The following is a 16,515-nucleotide window of genomic DNA, read 5'->3' as shown; positions in this document are numbered from 1 at the left end:
GGTAAATAACGGGGTATTTTATAAACTACCGGTAATTTACGGACTGTATTTGGTAAATTACCGGTTATTTACGGACGGTATTTGGTAAATTATCGGTAATTTGCGGACGGTATTTGGTAAATTATCGGTAATTTACGGACGGTATTTTGTAAATTACCGGATGGTATTTGGTAAATTACCGGTAATTTATGGATGGTATTTTATAAATTACCGGTAATTTACGGATGGTATTTTATAAATTACCGATAATTTACGGACGGTATTTGGTAAATTACCGGTAATTTACGCGGTATTTGGTAAATTACCGGTAACTTACGGACGGTATTTGGTTAATTACCGTTAATACGGATGGTATTTCATAAATACCGGTAATTTACAGATTCCTTTCAAAGGTTGGGCAAGTTGATACAACTTTTTGAACCCTCGGGATGAGTCAAAAAGTTGGATCGTCTGAAAGAGCCTTTAACAAGAAGGTTAGTAGTGAAACAAAACGGCGTTGGGGTTTTTCGTACGAATATTCCAAATCGGTGTTTCGTAATTTTGTCTTTAAAGATAAGAAGGTTCCTTGAAGTGTTTTCAATTGATGGCACGCACTCGACCGACGATAGAGAAAGATTATTCGATCCCCGATTTCCCCTCGAGAGCATCGAGCGATAAAAAGATAGTATCACTCTCAAATAACGTAGCAACTAAAAGTATGAAATGAACTCAAAATTAAAATACGAAGATTCAACTAACACTAACACTATCTTCAACTACCAATCCAATCTGATAAACGATTTAAATTTCATGCAAATGAAAAGCTGCCTCAGTTTTTAGAAGCAATGAGAACCCGGAATGGGTCAGGGGCACAGCCAATAAATTAAATAAGGAGATTAATACATACATTAATATAGAGCTATCTCAGTTGTGTCGTCAGTGCCTATTTAAAACGTCACGGGCTTGACTCAAGCAGTGGACGGTGCCCATGTTTGGTACCGCTTTGGTTGGTTCTATGGGCAAATAGCATGGATAAGAATTGTTGTACCAAGAGTTCTGTGAGAGATTTTGCGTCAAAAATGCATAACTTATGTAAAGCAACTGAGATACTTACAGCTCGAGATGACTACTTCGAGAAGGAGAACGACGGAAGTGAGTCAATTGAAGTCGACTACAATCGGTGGTTAATTAATTTTGCAGGACTTCCATCTAGCTCCTATTTAATCCGCATTACTAAGCGGCCTTTGAGATCAGCGCCTCACCAGGCGTTTGTCGCTTCACCCTAAATCTATGACCTACCTCACTGACGTCGCGACAAGCTCCAGTTTGTAAGCAGTGCCATACTTATGGCCAACATATCTTATGAACTTATGCTTGTAAGAAATTTATGCCCCACGGTCACTCTAAACAAGTTATGATTAGAGTGCTTTCTAATTAGCATTCTCTGTTCAGTTTCTAAATTAAAATTTGAGGGGGTCAACAGTAAAATACTGCTCTTTTCATAACTGGATTTGGGGGCGCGTACAATAATGCCACAAAATATTATCAACTGAAAATCAACACATTTTTGGATCACAGGACACAAACAAAACCTCTAAGAAATAGAGCGTGACGGAAATGGATGTCAAGAGTGCGCACGTATGGTTAGTACGTTACTTACGATAGCGTCGCATTTTCCTTTAAACGGAACTCTAGCTTGTTAATGCCATTCCTTAGAATTTAGCGTTTCGGGTTCGGATTATATATTGAAAATTGGGCAAAGGTTTGTTCGTTCGGCGTTCAGTTAAGTTGGTTTTTAACAAGATACGATGGACTCCAGGACTAGAGTCATTCTAGTCCTCGCTAACTTACTGGTACATGCGCTTGACACCGCTCAAGGTAAGAATATACCTTTACTTTTTAATGGGAATATTATTTAATATAATGCTTCGATAGAAAAATTAGATTCACCAATTGATGCCTCGATAATATTAACTTATAACAACAAAATTAACATTTCGGCGCAAAAGTCCAATTACCTTGAAAGACCTAACTTTATTATCTCCATAATCTCTCGCTTCAATATCTGATATCTTATAACGATGAGGAAACTCTATTGAAATTTTAAACACGTTAAAGGGAGGATGAAGTAAAAAATCATCTGATTTTCTATCGATTCTTATTCTAATTATAAGACCGTTCTTTATAGTGAAACATTCAGGAAATACTTCAGAATGATTTTAAAATTCAAAGTAGGCTCAGATTTTAAGGATAATTATAAATAAGGACCAGCTCCGACCAATCGCGTAACGCCTTGCCTTTTTATTAACAAAATTCTCGTGGCATGCTCCATGTCTCGCGCCACCATTATCACGTCGCGCGCAAATTTTATCAAATCTCGACGTGATAAATTTCATATGAGACGGAACGTGCCACGAGAATATTATTAATAAAAAGGCAGGGCGTTACGCGATTGGTCGGAGGTCCTAATTTAAAATTATCCTTAAAATCAGCACCTAGTTTGAACTTTAAAATCACTCGGAGATAATTCAATATACAGAATGATCTTATATTTAGTAGAAGAATCGACAAAAAAATAACTTGATTTTACTCTTCACCTTCCCTTTAAACAGACTGACAAAATGTTTAAAGGAAAAGTTCGGCTAGCATAAAAGGAATTAAAAATATAAAAAGAAATAACTGAATCATCTCATATTACAAACGATAATTATCATTTAATTAGTCTTAAAAATTAAAAGACATTGCTTTAATGGCGTCTGCTAATTCGAACCTATTAGCCCTTACATCTGCCAGCCTGTGACAATTCAACCATTCCCGTAGGCGTAAGGTAGGTTCGATTTAGCAGACACCTGCACTAAGCCAATGGTGGATGGCGCAGTAGTCCTTGATTATTTTTAAGACTAATTAAATGCTATTTATTTTGTTATAAAAGATCAGCTACTTTTTTGCAATATTTTTCCATTAGCCGCTCTTTTCCTTTAAGTTGTTTACGCTTTTATGCCAATAGGAAGTAATTTTTTTTCTGATTGGATACTGTAGCCAAATCATATCAATTGAATTTGTTGGACATGGAGGGAGTAAATGTTCAAATGTTTAAAAACGTGACAGATACTTCATGATTGATAAACCTAAAATCTATTAAAAAAATTGATATTTACTTTAGGCAAGAAATGAAGGATTTGGTTAACATACGTAATTATTTCACGTGTGCAGGGGGGAAGTAGAGTGAACAATGAATGACATTCGTCTCATACGCGGAGGGATACGTCGATTATTTACTTTTCTAAGTTAGCACAACAACGATTATATGAGAAAGTTTGTCTACAAATATGGGACGTTGATGGATTTCATGTGAAATTGTTTGTTATATTAGGTTTAACACGATTATTAATAAAATCGTAAGAACGAAATGAAAATATCGTCATATGGGATATTTTACATATTTTCCCGATATTTTAAAATGAATGAAATGTCCCCAATATCAACTTTTTGTTGTAAACGCAAAATTAGTTCTATACTCAATTACTCGAGTTTTTTTGCTCGAGTGCACGGACCTCTAGGCCTTAGTTTCAAATAGGTGTAGTAGGCTGTAGGCAATTTCACAGTTATTTGAAACTAAGGCCTAGAGGTCCGTGTACTCGAGCTCGGATATTTTAAATCCTGAAGATCCCTATTTTCCTCGTCTCTTGTCAGCACGCACAAAGCTAGGTTACATAGAGACCTAGCTTTGAGCGTGCTGACAAGCGTTGTTGTTGCAGAGTATATACGGAATAAGCTGTCGTTCGAGATAGGGAGTTGCCTATCCTGTAGCGTGAAAACATATTTCACGCTCACGCGCATTCTTTTTCCATGATAATGCTCTCGTCTATATTCCCTTGGTGATAGTATTCAAGTATCTATCAATATATTACCCTCTCCCGCTTTGTCCTCTCGTATTGTACTAGAATCTTGTACCACGGACGGGGTTCGTACCCAAGTCCAGGTGGCTTCAAGACCCTATCCCCCGAGCATTAACAGCTCCTGAAATTATTGGTAAATAGCTTCGAAAATATTGAATTTCTTAGGAGCTGTATATCGGACCACTGGACAACGCTGGGTTTACAACGCAATACCAAAGTTGAAGACCAATTTGTTTCGATTGTTTTATTGGTGGTTTCATTCATTTGGCGATCAAGAAATGCTGTTACTTGGGGGACAGTTACGCGTCGAGTCACATGGGCTGTTATACGCCCACCACCTTCTCCGAAGTTCCTGTTTTCCAGGTTTGTAGTAACCCTGGCAAACGAAGCTCATGATTATTTATTTTCTGTTTTCCAAACTTATCCAGAATTCCTCTTCATCCTTGATCCTTGAAAGGAAATGAATCCTTATTTTGGGATGGGGAAGCATTAACTTTTAATTGTCATTAATTTAAACGTGCCAAATAGAGGGGGGACTCCAGGCTAAGCTAATGTAAAAGGTAGGCGTCTTTCAAGTGGTGTTGTTGTTTTCGATAACTACCTGTCTTATCTTCAAAATTGATAAGCGGAATTAAACTCAAATATTTTTCGTATCTGGTTAATTGTTGGGAATAATGACACTCTCCATTTTGGAAAGGTGAAGGATTCCGAATCATAACACTGACAATAGAAACCTGTTGTGAGGCTGACGCCATCGCTTCGAAGGGAGGTTTCAAAACGATCATAAAAACTTACCAGGAAAAACAATGGAGTCAGGCGCTTCTCTAATCTCCGATAAAAGAACTTATCAAGGTAGATTTTTTACTAACAGAGGGAAAGATAGGTTCGATTCGTCGCAAATTATGCGGATTCGAGATAGAAATGGCATGACTTAATCTAACAAACAGATATAAGGTTGGAAGACGGTTTAGGACCCCACTTGTAAATCTGAAATTAGCTCAAAACTTAAGTGTTAAGCCTTTAGAAGGTCCGATTACCTAAATTTCATTATAATAATCAATATTTAAAATATAAAATTAAAATATACATGAAATTAGAAAATGTGTGTTTAAAAGACCCCACTTGTCTGTTGAAATGACTGTGAAGGTCCCCACTTGTAAATTTATCTAGTGTGAAAAATGAAATTGAAATACTTGATTGAACCATATAGGCTTTGACAATAATTCAAAACCTAATAATTTATACACAAATGTCCCCAGATATAAGGTTGGAAGACGGTTTAGGTCCCCACTTGTAAACCTGAAATTTGCTCAAAACTTAAGTGTTAAGCTAGAAATAGGACTGATTACTTAAATTTCATTCTGATAATCAATATTTTAACTATAAAATTATAATATACATGAAATTTGAAAATTTTGTTTAAAAGACCCCACGTATCTGTTGAAATGACAGTGAAGGCCCCACTTGTAAGTTTTTCGAGTGTTAAAAAATACTAAAGAAAATTTTCCATTTATTCTATTAGTTGACTCTCACAACTTTCCTGAAGCACCGAAATATCAAGGTAACTACGTGAGAAATGTATGTCAGTTTTTACCCTAAATCAGAAAATGATGAATCGTTGGTTACGTTAATTTCAAAAATATATTGATGATTTCCAAACAGAGAATTCTTGAGATTTCGCTCAAACTCTGAGTATAGTTGCTAAACATAGATTTTACTCGGGGGAAAGAGTTACAAGAATATAGTGGTCGGCATTTGGATAAGATAATATCTGTTTGTTTTATCTTTATTCATAAATTGAAATTATCCACGGGAAGTCTATGATTAATGCAATGTAATCACGAATAATTATCTGAATATTATCCATGGATAACTGATTAATCAAAATTCTGTGGATTATCTTGTCCAAACGCCGACCACTACAAGAATACGAGCTGTGCTTATTAATTAGTTAGCTATTTAAAAATCTAATTAATTGGCATTTTTCACTAATTGAAAATGGTAATTAAATTTTAATTACTTTACAGCTATTTGAGAAATAATTATAATAAATAAGTTTGCATCGGAAAGGCATTTTTCTATTTTAAAGTTAATTAGATTTAGTTTTGGCTATTTAGCCAATTGGATTTTCAATTAATCTCTTTCGCCGATTTGTAGTAAAAAATCGAGTTTCATCTAAACGGGAGAGAATGCGTCCCACTACCAGTAGTGAGGGGGGGAACAAAATTTCTGTTCCTCTTTCTGTTTCACAGTGAAAACTATGACTCTCGTAACTCTCGTATTTCGATGTTTCCATGATTTTTCCCTCTTGAATTAATAGCAGTGCGCATGGATTTAAAACCCCGGAGTCCGTTTTAGGAACAGTGGCAAGAAAAGTGATGAAATGAAACAAAATTTAGCATGACGGAAGAATCGAGGCTTGTCTAATTTCTTGAGAATAATACTGGTGTTAATTTTTTGACCTTAATTATACAGGTAATTAATTAGAAATTTTTTAATTGAAATTAATTAGTTGAAAAATAAATGATTAATTTCTTATTGAATTTAATTAGTTGATGTGTCAAATTACTTATTGGCTAATTAATTGGTTTAAAACATTTTTCTTACTGCTAATTGTAATTATTTAGTTGCCAGCTTAATAGCATAGCTAGGCAAGAAATTAACATATTAGAAGTATTCGGATTTTTTTGTGATTTTGAAAGATGCAAACAGTTTTCACAAGAGCGATTGCGCTGAAATGTTCCTACTATTGAAGCGTTTTGTTATTACAGCCCAGTAAAAGAAACCTTTATTAATTCTGTGATGCTAGAACAGATCAAATTAAGACTAGAGATTTTAAAGAAGCTAAATACGAATGATATTGCCGAGAAATTCGAGAAGAATTGGTTCGGCATTGTATTTTAATAACGTTGTGTTACTTATTTATAACAAATTTCTTTATAACGGTGTTTTCATTCCTAAATTTATCGATACTTCAAAATAAAAAATGGCTTGAAAAGAAAATAATTTTAACCACTCAATATTTTGCTTTAAAATTGACTAAGTTCCTTTAATTAACCTCCCTTGTAATTTGAACAATATTTAAATTACACTCTCTAATACGATTGAAACAACGTGTTTCTACCCTTTGTGTCTATTCATTTAGAACTGTACTTTTAGACCTTCCTGAGTGAAAATATAATGGAAAACAAAGGTAGGATCCTCAATTATTCATAATAGATAAATCACGCCAGCATTTATTACAATCCTTTTAAATCCTACGACTCATACCGTTCAAAGCTCTCTGTTTGAACTTTCCATCTCTAGGCACTGAGTGGCGATTGAGTCTCGAGTAATTAATTATGGCTTTTAAAACTATTTAAACGATTGAATTTGCCTAATTTATTATGAATACGAATTATTACTTACTAGTATTTTCAATCCACCATGAGCTCATAAGGTATGTTCCATAAGTTTGTCACCGGTAACTGAGAGTTTGTCTTGAAGTGACGCTGGCAAAACGTCATAGATTCTGTAAAAGGCTTAACAAAGACTAAATAGGAAGATGGACTGAAAAACCGAATGCACTCAATTCTCCCGTGGTTCGCGATAGCTCTAAGTAAGTCTCTAGCATAAGTTTCATACTTATGGAACATATCTTCTTAACTTATGATCCACCTTATTCCCTTTCGCCAGAACATAGTCTTATCTCGGGATTCGTGGAGGAGAGGAACGGGAAGAAATTCATCTGTCGGCTGCTACTGTAGCATCCGACAGACGAATTTCTTGATATTCTTCCCGTTAATCCTCTCTACGAATCCCGAGATAGTCCCAACTTCCGACGATAGGGAATAAGGTGGATTAGCTGGCATCCTTATGGTTTTCTCATTTGAGAATGATTCGCGATCCTAAAGTAATAAATCTAACCTTGATATCTCACAAATGTCTGCGGTAATTCAAATTAAGCTTGGAACCAGTTTTCATTTAAACGACCCTTTATTTAATCAGGATTATGTCAAATTTGTGTAATAAGTCCAAAATTAACATATTGCGAGGGAATTCCAAAATACATGCGAACAGACTAGAAGCCTTCCAGAAGCTATATTAAACCCATAATTCTTCCAATTAGTTGCAACAATTAATTCTTCTTTTCAACAGAGAAACACTTTACTTGTACGCGACTCTAAAATCATATAACACAAGCCTGCAGTGTACCACGTGACCACGTCCACGTGTTTAATTATTCGTAAACCTTCGGTTGAGAAACCCAAAACGTACCAAAGAGAACCGAAGAGGAAATTTGCTTGTCCACTTTTAAAAATAAATTAAGCCCAAGTCCCAAAGGCCCCACGTCAAGTGATGCTATCTGTCTCTGTTATCGGAACTATTTTATCCCTTTCATGAATTATCATTATATATAAATCCGCCTACAATTCATCACGTAGATTTTCTCGTCAGAAGTAAATGAACTTAATGCTACGACTCTATGTTAAATTTTATTTTCAACAAGCCGTTAATATAATTTTAAACGTATTTAGCCTTATCAAACGCAATTAGAAACTCTCCCAGATAATAATAAATACATTTCAACCATAAGATTTCTGGAAATTAGAGCCGAAATTCAAAAATAAAGTTTTCGCGCCACGGTAATCTACTTCTGTCTCCTTTTTTACCAGTCTTTGAACACCCCTCCTACCCCAAACCCGATTTCCATCTGTTTCCTTCATGTACATGTAAAGAACCTACAGTAGTTGGCAGAACAAAAATGAAGGTGCATAATTCTCCCCTACATTCTCTGCACTGTCATAATGGATGACAACCAGACAAGACTCTCTTATCTCGTTTTGTTGGGAAATCATAAACGCGTGAGAAAAATAGTTTTCCCGCTATAGGATAGGCGACTCCGAGGGGTCGGCCATTCACAAAATCTAACTTAAGAAATCCAAAAAAATAACAAAAGCACAAATCCGGCAACAATTCAAACTTATTTCGCTGATTTCGAAATCTCACAAATAAAATCAGTAACGAAATCACAAAATCAATAACGAAATAACGAAATCACAAAATCAGTAACGAAATAACGAAATCAAAAAATCGGTAACGAAATAACAGAATAAAAAAATAAACAAATAAATCACAAAATCAGTAAAGAATTCGCAAAATCCATTACAAAATTCACGAAATCCAAGAAATAGTTTCAAAATCCGTGGAAATCACAGGAAATACCTCAAAATCCGTAGAAATCACGGGGAAAATCTGACAAAATCCGTGGGATTTTATCAAATCTTGAAATGAAACAAAATCCGACTAAATCAAACGATACCCGAAGAAATCAAATTGTATTTCAAAATCCTGTACATTTTATCCAAAACGTCCGACCCCTCGCTCTACTCCTTATCTCCGACGGCAGCTGATGCGATATATACACTGTTCCAGCTTCGGTTGTCAGTACGCGCAATGCTAGGTCTCTATGTGAGGTAGGTTTTTGCTTACTGCCAACAGAAGAAAGCAATACTAATATTTAGGATTTTAAAACGCGATATTCTGTATAGATAGTTTTCACACATGGAGGATTCATACCATTTACACAAGGAGGTAAAAGCAGACGGGTTTTTGTCCGCCAGATAGCCCGGTCACCTGGTGTAAATGGTATGAATTCTCCATGTGTGAAAACTATCTATACTGAAAAAAATATTTGTTCGTCGTTACATAGAGACCTAGTTTGGCTTGTGCTGATAACCAATGCTGGAACAGAGTATATATCGAATAATCATAATAAGTTGCCATCGAACGGTTTAAAAATTTATTTACAAAAAACCTTCCTCGCCATTCAAATCAATAAAACCACAGGAAAAATGAATCTAATCTATCAAACAACAAAATAAATCCTCTTCTCGCAAAGACTTAATAACTCATACTCTTACACAAAAAACTTCTTCTGTTATCAACAAATGTTTAGCCATTAAAACCAAAAAATAAAAATATTAAGAATGGTGAAAATGGAGCTTAAAGAGAAAGTTAGGCATTGACTTAAGACGAACCTCAATTTAAACTCCATAAATTAAAACTTAAAAAGTATATGCAACCCATGGTTTACTCGTTCAGCACACGCAAAGTGAATTTGTTTACATTAGGGTTCGGTGCTAATAGGGAATCTCAGAGTAGGATTTTAGCCATGTCATTATCAGGTTAATGTCAATATACATTATGCATGACGTCACGAGTGACGACTTCTACACCTGCCCCATTAATTGACGCAGAAAGACCCAGAACACGGCTGTTAAAGATTCCAAGCCGATGAAATCTATAAATTCCTCCCCATATATTTGAGGAGAATTCTTAACAAACACTTCGATTTTGAATTTGTGTCAAACCCTATAAGATTGTTTTAGGTATTTCAACAGACGAGTGGGGTATATTAAACACACTTTTCTAATTTCATGTATATTATAATTTCATAGTTAAAATATTGATTATTATAATGAAATTTTGGTATTTGACCTATTTCTAGCTTAACACTTAAGTGTTGAGTTAATTTCAGGTTTACAAGTGGGGACCTTAACCGTCTTCCAACCTTATATCTGGGGACATTTGTGTATAAATTATTAGATTTTGTACTAGTGTCGAAGCCTATATGGTTCCATCAAGTATTTCAATTTCATTTTTCACACTCGATAAATTTACAAGTGGGGACCTTCACTGTCATTTCAACAGACAAGTGGGGTGTTTTAAACACACATTTTCAAATTTCATGTATATTTTAATTTTATAGCTAAAATATTGATAATCAGAATGAAATTTAAGTAATCAGTCCTATTTCTAGCTTAACAGTTAAGTTTTGAGCTAATTTCAGGTTTACAAGTCGGGACCTAAACCGTCTTCCTACCTTATATCTGGGGACATTTGTGTATAAATTTTTAGATTTTGAATTAGTGTCAAGTATTTGAAGATAATTTTTCACACTTGACAAATTTACAAGTGGGGATCTTCGCTGTCATTTCAACAGACAAGTGGGGTCTTTTATACACACATTTTCTAATTACATGTATATTATACTTTTGTAATTAAAATACTGATTATTATGATGAAATTTACGAAATAGGATCTTTATGTTTCCTTCAAGTATTTGAAGATATTTTTTAAAACTCGAAAATTTTACAAGTGGGGACCTTCGCTGTCATTTCAACGGACAAGTGGGGTCCTTAAAATATATGTTTTCAAAATTCATTTTTATTCACTTTTTTTAATTAAAATATTGATAATTATGATGAAATTTACATTATATGTAACGTTGGTCCCATTTTAAAATGTGGGGAACTTGGCCGTCTTTTTAATGTACATCTGGGGACATACAGTTTTTTTAATCGAGTTAATGTTTTAAACGAAGTTAATTTAATGACGCCTAAAGAATTAGAAAAAGTAGTTTTCGTACGTCAAGTGTAATTAAATTATGAAAAAATCACCGTTCGGTCTGTGAGATACAAGATTTTATACCCTGTAAGTGGAACACAATATCCTGGAGCTGTAAATGCGGTCCGGGAATTGAAAACACCTTTGCTCCGATTTGCAAACTGCGAACGCGGTCACGTGGGTGTAAGAACATTCAGACAGACACACAGACACGTCGAATTTAAAACCTCTCCGTGACATACGTCACTCGGAGAGGTAAAAACCAAGCAAAAGTATACTCAAGAAATTCTAAGCTTTGCCATGACTGTCCACTTCTATTCGCCTAAAGTGTATGCATTTTTAAGGAAACCGTTCTGTTTGCCCCATCCAAAACTTTGGGTGAATGGACAAATAAAATTTATGGCCAACCCGGGCTCTCTACTGTAAGCTTCGGGTTTATCAAATCTGAGGTGGAAAAATCAAAACATCCAATATTGAAAACGCTCTCTTTGGATGAAATGTCTTTTAAAAAACATACGGAATGGACAGAAAAAGAATTTTCCGGCTATGTTAACTTGGGGTTAGGCCATTGAGCTCAATACTCTGACGAGATCGCAACATCAGCCCTAGTTTTTATAGCTGTTGCTATAAATGCACATTGGAAAATGCCAGTTGGCTATTTCCTGGTTCATGGAACCCCCAGCTCCATGTTGAAAACTCTGGTAACAGAGTGTGTTTTCAATATACACTAAATTGGGGCTAAATGTATCGCTCTTGGTTGTGATGGGCTGAAAAGTAACCTCACAACGGTTCAATTACTTGGAGTAATAATCTCAAAAGATGTCATACAGAGCATTTCCCGAACCCTGGTACTATATTATTTTGTCTTTTTTCTTTAGCCTTTACTCTATGTGTACACTGTTTCTAAGTTATTTTACACCATTCAGCAGATACTAGTGAGAAGGTATAAATTGCTCTAGACGCATGCCACATGCAGAAACTTTTGAGAAATTTATGGGAGCACTATGGTGTTTTTCTAACCAACGCACGGGCGAAGAAGAAAAAATCAACTCTTTTCTTTATATAATAAACATTGCGTATTTATTTAGCGTATTGGCTTGGTATATGTCTCCATCTTACATAGCTACAGGATTACGAGGGTTTAACCATGGTAAATAAGCTTAAAATAAGCTTTTAAAATTTCACATATATTTTAAAAGCCAAAAATTGAAAGTAAACTTGGCAGCGCAAACTATTATAAGCTCTGTATCGAAGGGTATGGACTTTTATGGAGAAGGCTGTATCCAGTATTCCAAGAAAGTGGCCCAACATTGAAGTTTAAAACATTCATGGATAGAAAGATAGAATTTTTTACCTTTATTATTTATGTCTCGATACCTTCGACATATCCTTCCTCTCTTGGACTTCCACTGATTGTTTGACGTTTTGAATTCGAAAAATGCTATGAGTAAAGGCTTTAATTCGAACTTTAAATCTAGAAATTACAGAAAGGCATTTCTAAAGAAAAAATAAGTTCTACTAAATCTGACTGACACCGAAGTCAACTTAATTCAAAAAAGTCCAAGGAAAACAGTCATTTTGGGTTTTGCGGAAAGATATATTATAATCACCACCAAAGTATATGTTAACAAGTTGGGAAAACCAAAATATTACCTCTCCGAGTCTAGAGGTCTACTACTACAAACTTATTTACCTAGATATGGAATTATTTCTCTTTTTTGAAGTAAACATTTACGAAATATTGAAGCAGTATTCCAAGCATAGCGAATATACAGTAAAGCAGACGACATTTTACATCCAATAAGGATAAATCTTGGACATATGGAAATCAGTCAATGGGGAAAGAACAGGAAATGAAGTCTACGCTTCAGCTGTTTACCGTATATTCTGATAGCTACATTCACAACTGGTTTGCAGTGTAAACACTATCGTCTCGTCTCACCTCAACAATATTCTTAGTTTGCCAACATGAATGTTAACGTTAAATAACACCAAAGCTATATTGTAGCTAGACGCACTAATAGTCAATGCGCACCATAAAGAGAATATAATGTCTGTAGGTACTACCCGTTTACCATTAGCCCTTTTACTATTCTAATTGCCACCATGATCTTTTCTTCTATTATAAAATCTTAACCCGATTATTTAAGAGTGTATTTAACTTTCGGCTCACTCTGAACCGTTGATGTCTCTTCATTTCAGACACGAAAATCAAAGCCCAAAGTTTACTTCACCTCAGGCCTCAATTATATACTCTTTGCTTCACTAAGCGTATTGCGGATAATACTTGATATACCCGCCGGAGTCTCAGTCTTAATTTTCTTCATGAAATCACTAAACCAAGGATTATTCTATATACAGATGTAGTATAGCTTAAGTAATATATAAACAGCCATTTCAAATAATAATATTAAAAAACATCCTTGGAATATCAAAATGAAACAGAGCTTTAAAGCTACAAAAGTACTAAATGCATCGTAACTACGAAAACGATTTCCACATATTCACTTTATATTATGGAAAAAGTGAATATTAAGGTTCTGTAGGATTTTTTAACACATCAAAACAAAGCGAACTGCTAACTCGGCGCACTAGTGTGACAACGGACAGACACACACAGACAAAAAAATAGACTGCTTTTTAACTCTTTCCGTATTAATTTTGAATTGAGAAAAGAGATTATCTTAAATATTAAAATAAATATAATTAATATTAAATATTTTCTTCGTTAGTTGTTCGCCTTATTGTGCGTTACATCGTTTTAAAAAAGAAAAATTAAACAACCTTGAGAGACTTGACTAATATTGACGTTTGAATTGAAGGATATAACTGCTGCTTCGCCTTACTAAAATAGGTAGTATATAAGGGTTTCGAATCGCAGCTATGGATAAGAACATCGCAATTGCGTGAACCTTGGCGGAAGACCCCGTCAATGGAAGGCTAGACGTTTCTCGTAACCCTAGCCGATCGCCGCGTATGTCTTAACCTTAAGGATGATGGTGGTGTTAGAAGCCAGGTGTGCAGACTGGTGTCCATGTGGGATGGACAAAGAATAGAAGATGGTGGTGTTTAGAAGCCAGTAAGTACAGACTGGTGTCCAAGTGGAATGGACAAAGACGAGAAGGTGGTGGTGTTTAGAAGCCAGTAAGTACAGACTGGTGTCCATGTGGAATGGGCGAAAGACTAGAATATGGTGGTGTTTAGAAGACAATAAGTTCAGACTGGTGTCCATGTGGGGTGGACAAATGAACAGAGTTGTTAAACAGGCAATGTAGTAATAGCCTTTAAGTCGAATGCAATTTCCGGGACTGTAAATGCGGTCTGGAAATTGAATACACGTTTGCTCCGATTTGCAAACTGCGAACGCGGTCACGTGGGTGTAACAACGGACAGACAGACACACAGACAGACAGACACACAGGCACGTCGAAATTAGAACCTCTCCGTGACATACGTCACTCGGAGAGGTAAAAACACTAATTCTCTTCTGATCAATATAAAAACCACTCATTGCTTTTGAAGGTACTTTTTGACCTACAAACTGTTCCAAGACCATCTTGAATTGTATTTTATTACAATTTGACAAAGAGGAGGCTAAAACAATATTCCTAGCTGTCGAAAAATTCACTGTATTATGTGACCACTGGTGGGCTCAAACCACCAAACTTTCGGTTAACTGCCGAAGGCGCTAACCATTGCGCCACGGAAGCTTTGAAATTACATGGTCATCAGGTACTGTGGAAAAACTTTGACTTTTTACGTTACATCTGAGACGTCAAAACACCGCTCTCGGGTGGGCTCTAACCACCAGCCTTTCGGTTACCAGCCGAAAGCGCTAACCATTGCGCCACGGAAGCTTTGAAATTAAATGGTCCTCAGGTATTGTGGAAAAATTTTGACTTTTTACCTTACTTACAAAACTTCTCTACAACGCTCCCGGGTGGGCTCGAACCGCCAACCTTTCGGGTAACAGCCGAACGCGCTTACCATTACGCCAAGGAAGCTTAAGAATTAAATGGTCGTCAGGAATTGTCGAAAAATTGTGATTTTTTACGTTACTTTCAAGACTTCACAACAACTCTCACGGGTAGGCTCGAACCGCCAGCCTTTCGGTTAACAGCCGTAGGCGCTTACCATTAAGCCAAGGAAGCTTAAAAATTAAATGGTCGTTAAGTATTGTCGAAAAATTGTGACTTTTTACGTTACTTTCAAGACTTCACAATATCGCTCCCGGGTGGCCTCGAACCACCAACCTTTTGGTTACAAGCCAAACCCGCTGACCATTGCGCCACGGAAGCTTAGACATTAAATAATCGTCAGGTATTGTGGAAAAACTTTGACTTTTTATGTTAAATCTGAGACATCACAACAATGATCCCGGGTGGCATCCAACCGCCAGCCTTTCGGTTAACAGCCGAACGCGCTAAACTTTGCGCCACGAAAGCTTAGAAATTAAATTATCGTCAGGTATTGTGGAAAAACCTTTACTTTTTACGTTACATCTGAGACTTCACAACAAAGTTCCCGGGTGGGCTCGTTTCACCAAACTTTTGGGTAACATCCGAACGCGCTAATCATCACGGTGAGGAAGCTTAGACATTACATGGTCGTCAGGTACTGTGGAAAAACTTTGACTTTTTACGTTACATCTGAGACTTCAAAACTACGTTCCCGGGTGGGCTCGAAACCACCACACTTTCGGTTAACTGCCGAAGGCGCAAACCATTGTGCCACGGAAGCTTTGAAATTAAATTGTCCTCAGGTATTGTGGAAAAACTTTGACTTTTTACGTTACACATGAGACTTCTCAACAACGTTCTTGGGTGGGCTCGAACCACCAAACTTTTGGGTAACAGCCGAACGCGCTAATTATTGCTACACAGAAGCTTTGAAATTAAAAGGTCATCACGTTCTGCGGGAAAACTTGGACTTTTTACGTTACTTATAAAACTTCACAACAACGCTCCCGCGTGGGCTTGAACCACCAACCTTTCAGTTAACAGCCGAACGAGCTAATCATCACGCCAAGCTTAGAAATTACATGATTGTCAGGTACTGTGGAAAAACTTTGACTTTTTACGTCTCTTATAAATCTTCCCTACAACGTTCCCGGGTGGGCTCGATCCACCAAACTTTCGGTTAAAAGCCGAACGTGCTAACCTTTGTGCCACGGACGCTTAGAAATTAAATGATCGTCAGTTATTGTAGAAAAACTGTAAATTTTTACGTTACTTATAAAACTTCACAC

At 36.1% G+C, this 16,515-nt stretch overlaps 1 long non-coding RNA gene and 2 other non-coding genes across 4 annotated transcripts; 1 reads left to right on the top strand and 2 right to left on the bottom strand.

The window, feature by feature from the left end:
* Positions 1 to 1,678: 1,678 nt before the first annotated feature.
* LOC149677942 (uncharacterized) lies at positions 1,679 to 6,426 on the top strand. Of its 2 annotated transcripts, XR_016366400.1 has the most exons (6): positions 1,679 to 1,857; positions 4,044 to 4,241; positions 4,307 to 4,438; positions 4,576 to 4,730; positions 5,401 to 5,439; positions 6,199 to 6,426. It is a non-coding gene; the product is annotated as an uncharacterized LOC149677942 (long non-coding RNA). The 2 variants fall into 2 exon arrangements; XR_016366399.1 differs by having other exon boundaries at positions 5,401 to 6,426.
* An 8,625-nt stretch (positions 6,427 to 15,051) lies between these two features.
* On the bottom strand, positions 15,052 to 15,124 carry TRNAT-GGU (transfer RNA threonine (anticodon GGU)). The gene has a single exon. It is a non-coding gene; the product is annotated as a tRNA-Thr (tRNA).
* Positions 15,125 to 15,492: 368 nt separating this feature from the next.
* On the bottom strand, positions 15,493 to 15,565 carry TRNAT-UGU (transfer RNA threonine (anticodon UGU)). Its single transcript has one exon. It is a non-coding gene; the product is annotated as a tRNA-Thr (tRNA).
* Positions 15,566 to 16,515: the final 950 nt, after the last annotated feature.

This window comes from Phalangium opilio, unplaced genomic scaffold (assembly GCF_054372755.1).
Source record: "Phalangium opilio isolate 3A_F unplaced genomic scaffold, DU_Popi_V2 ptg000043l_1, whole genome shotgun sequence".
Classification (NCBI taxonomy): Eukaryota; Metazoa; Arthropoda; class Arachnida; order Opiliones; family Phalangiidae; genus Phalangium; species Phalangium opilio.
Note: the sequence above shows the minus strand (reverse complement) of the source record. Positions and strands in the feature narration are given on the sequence as shown.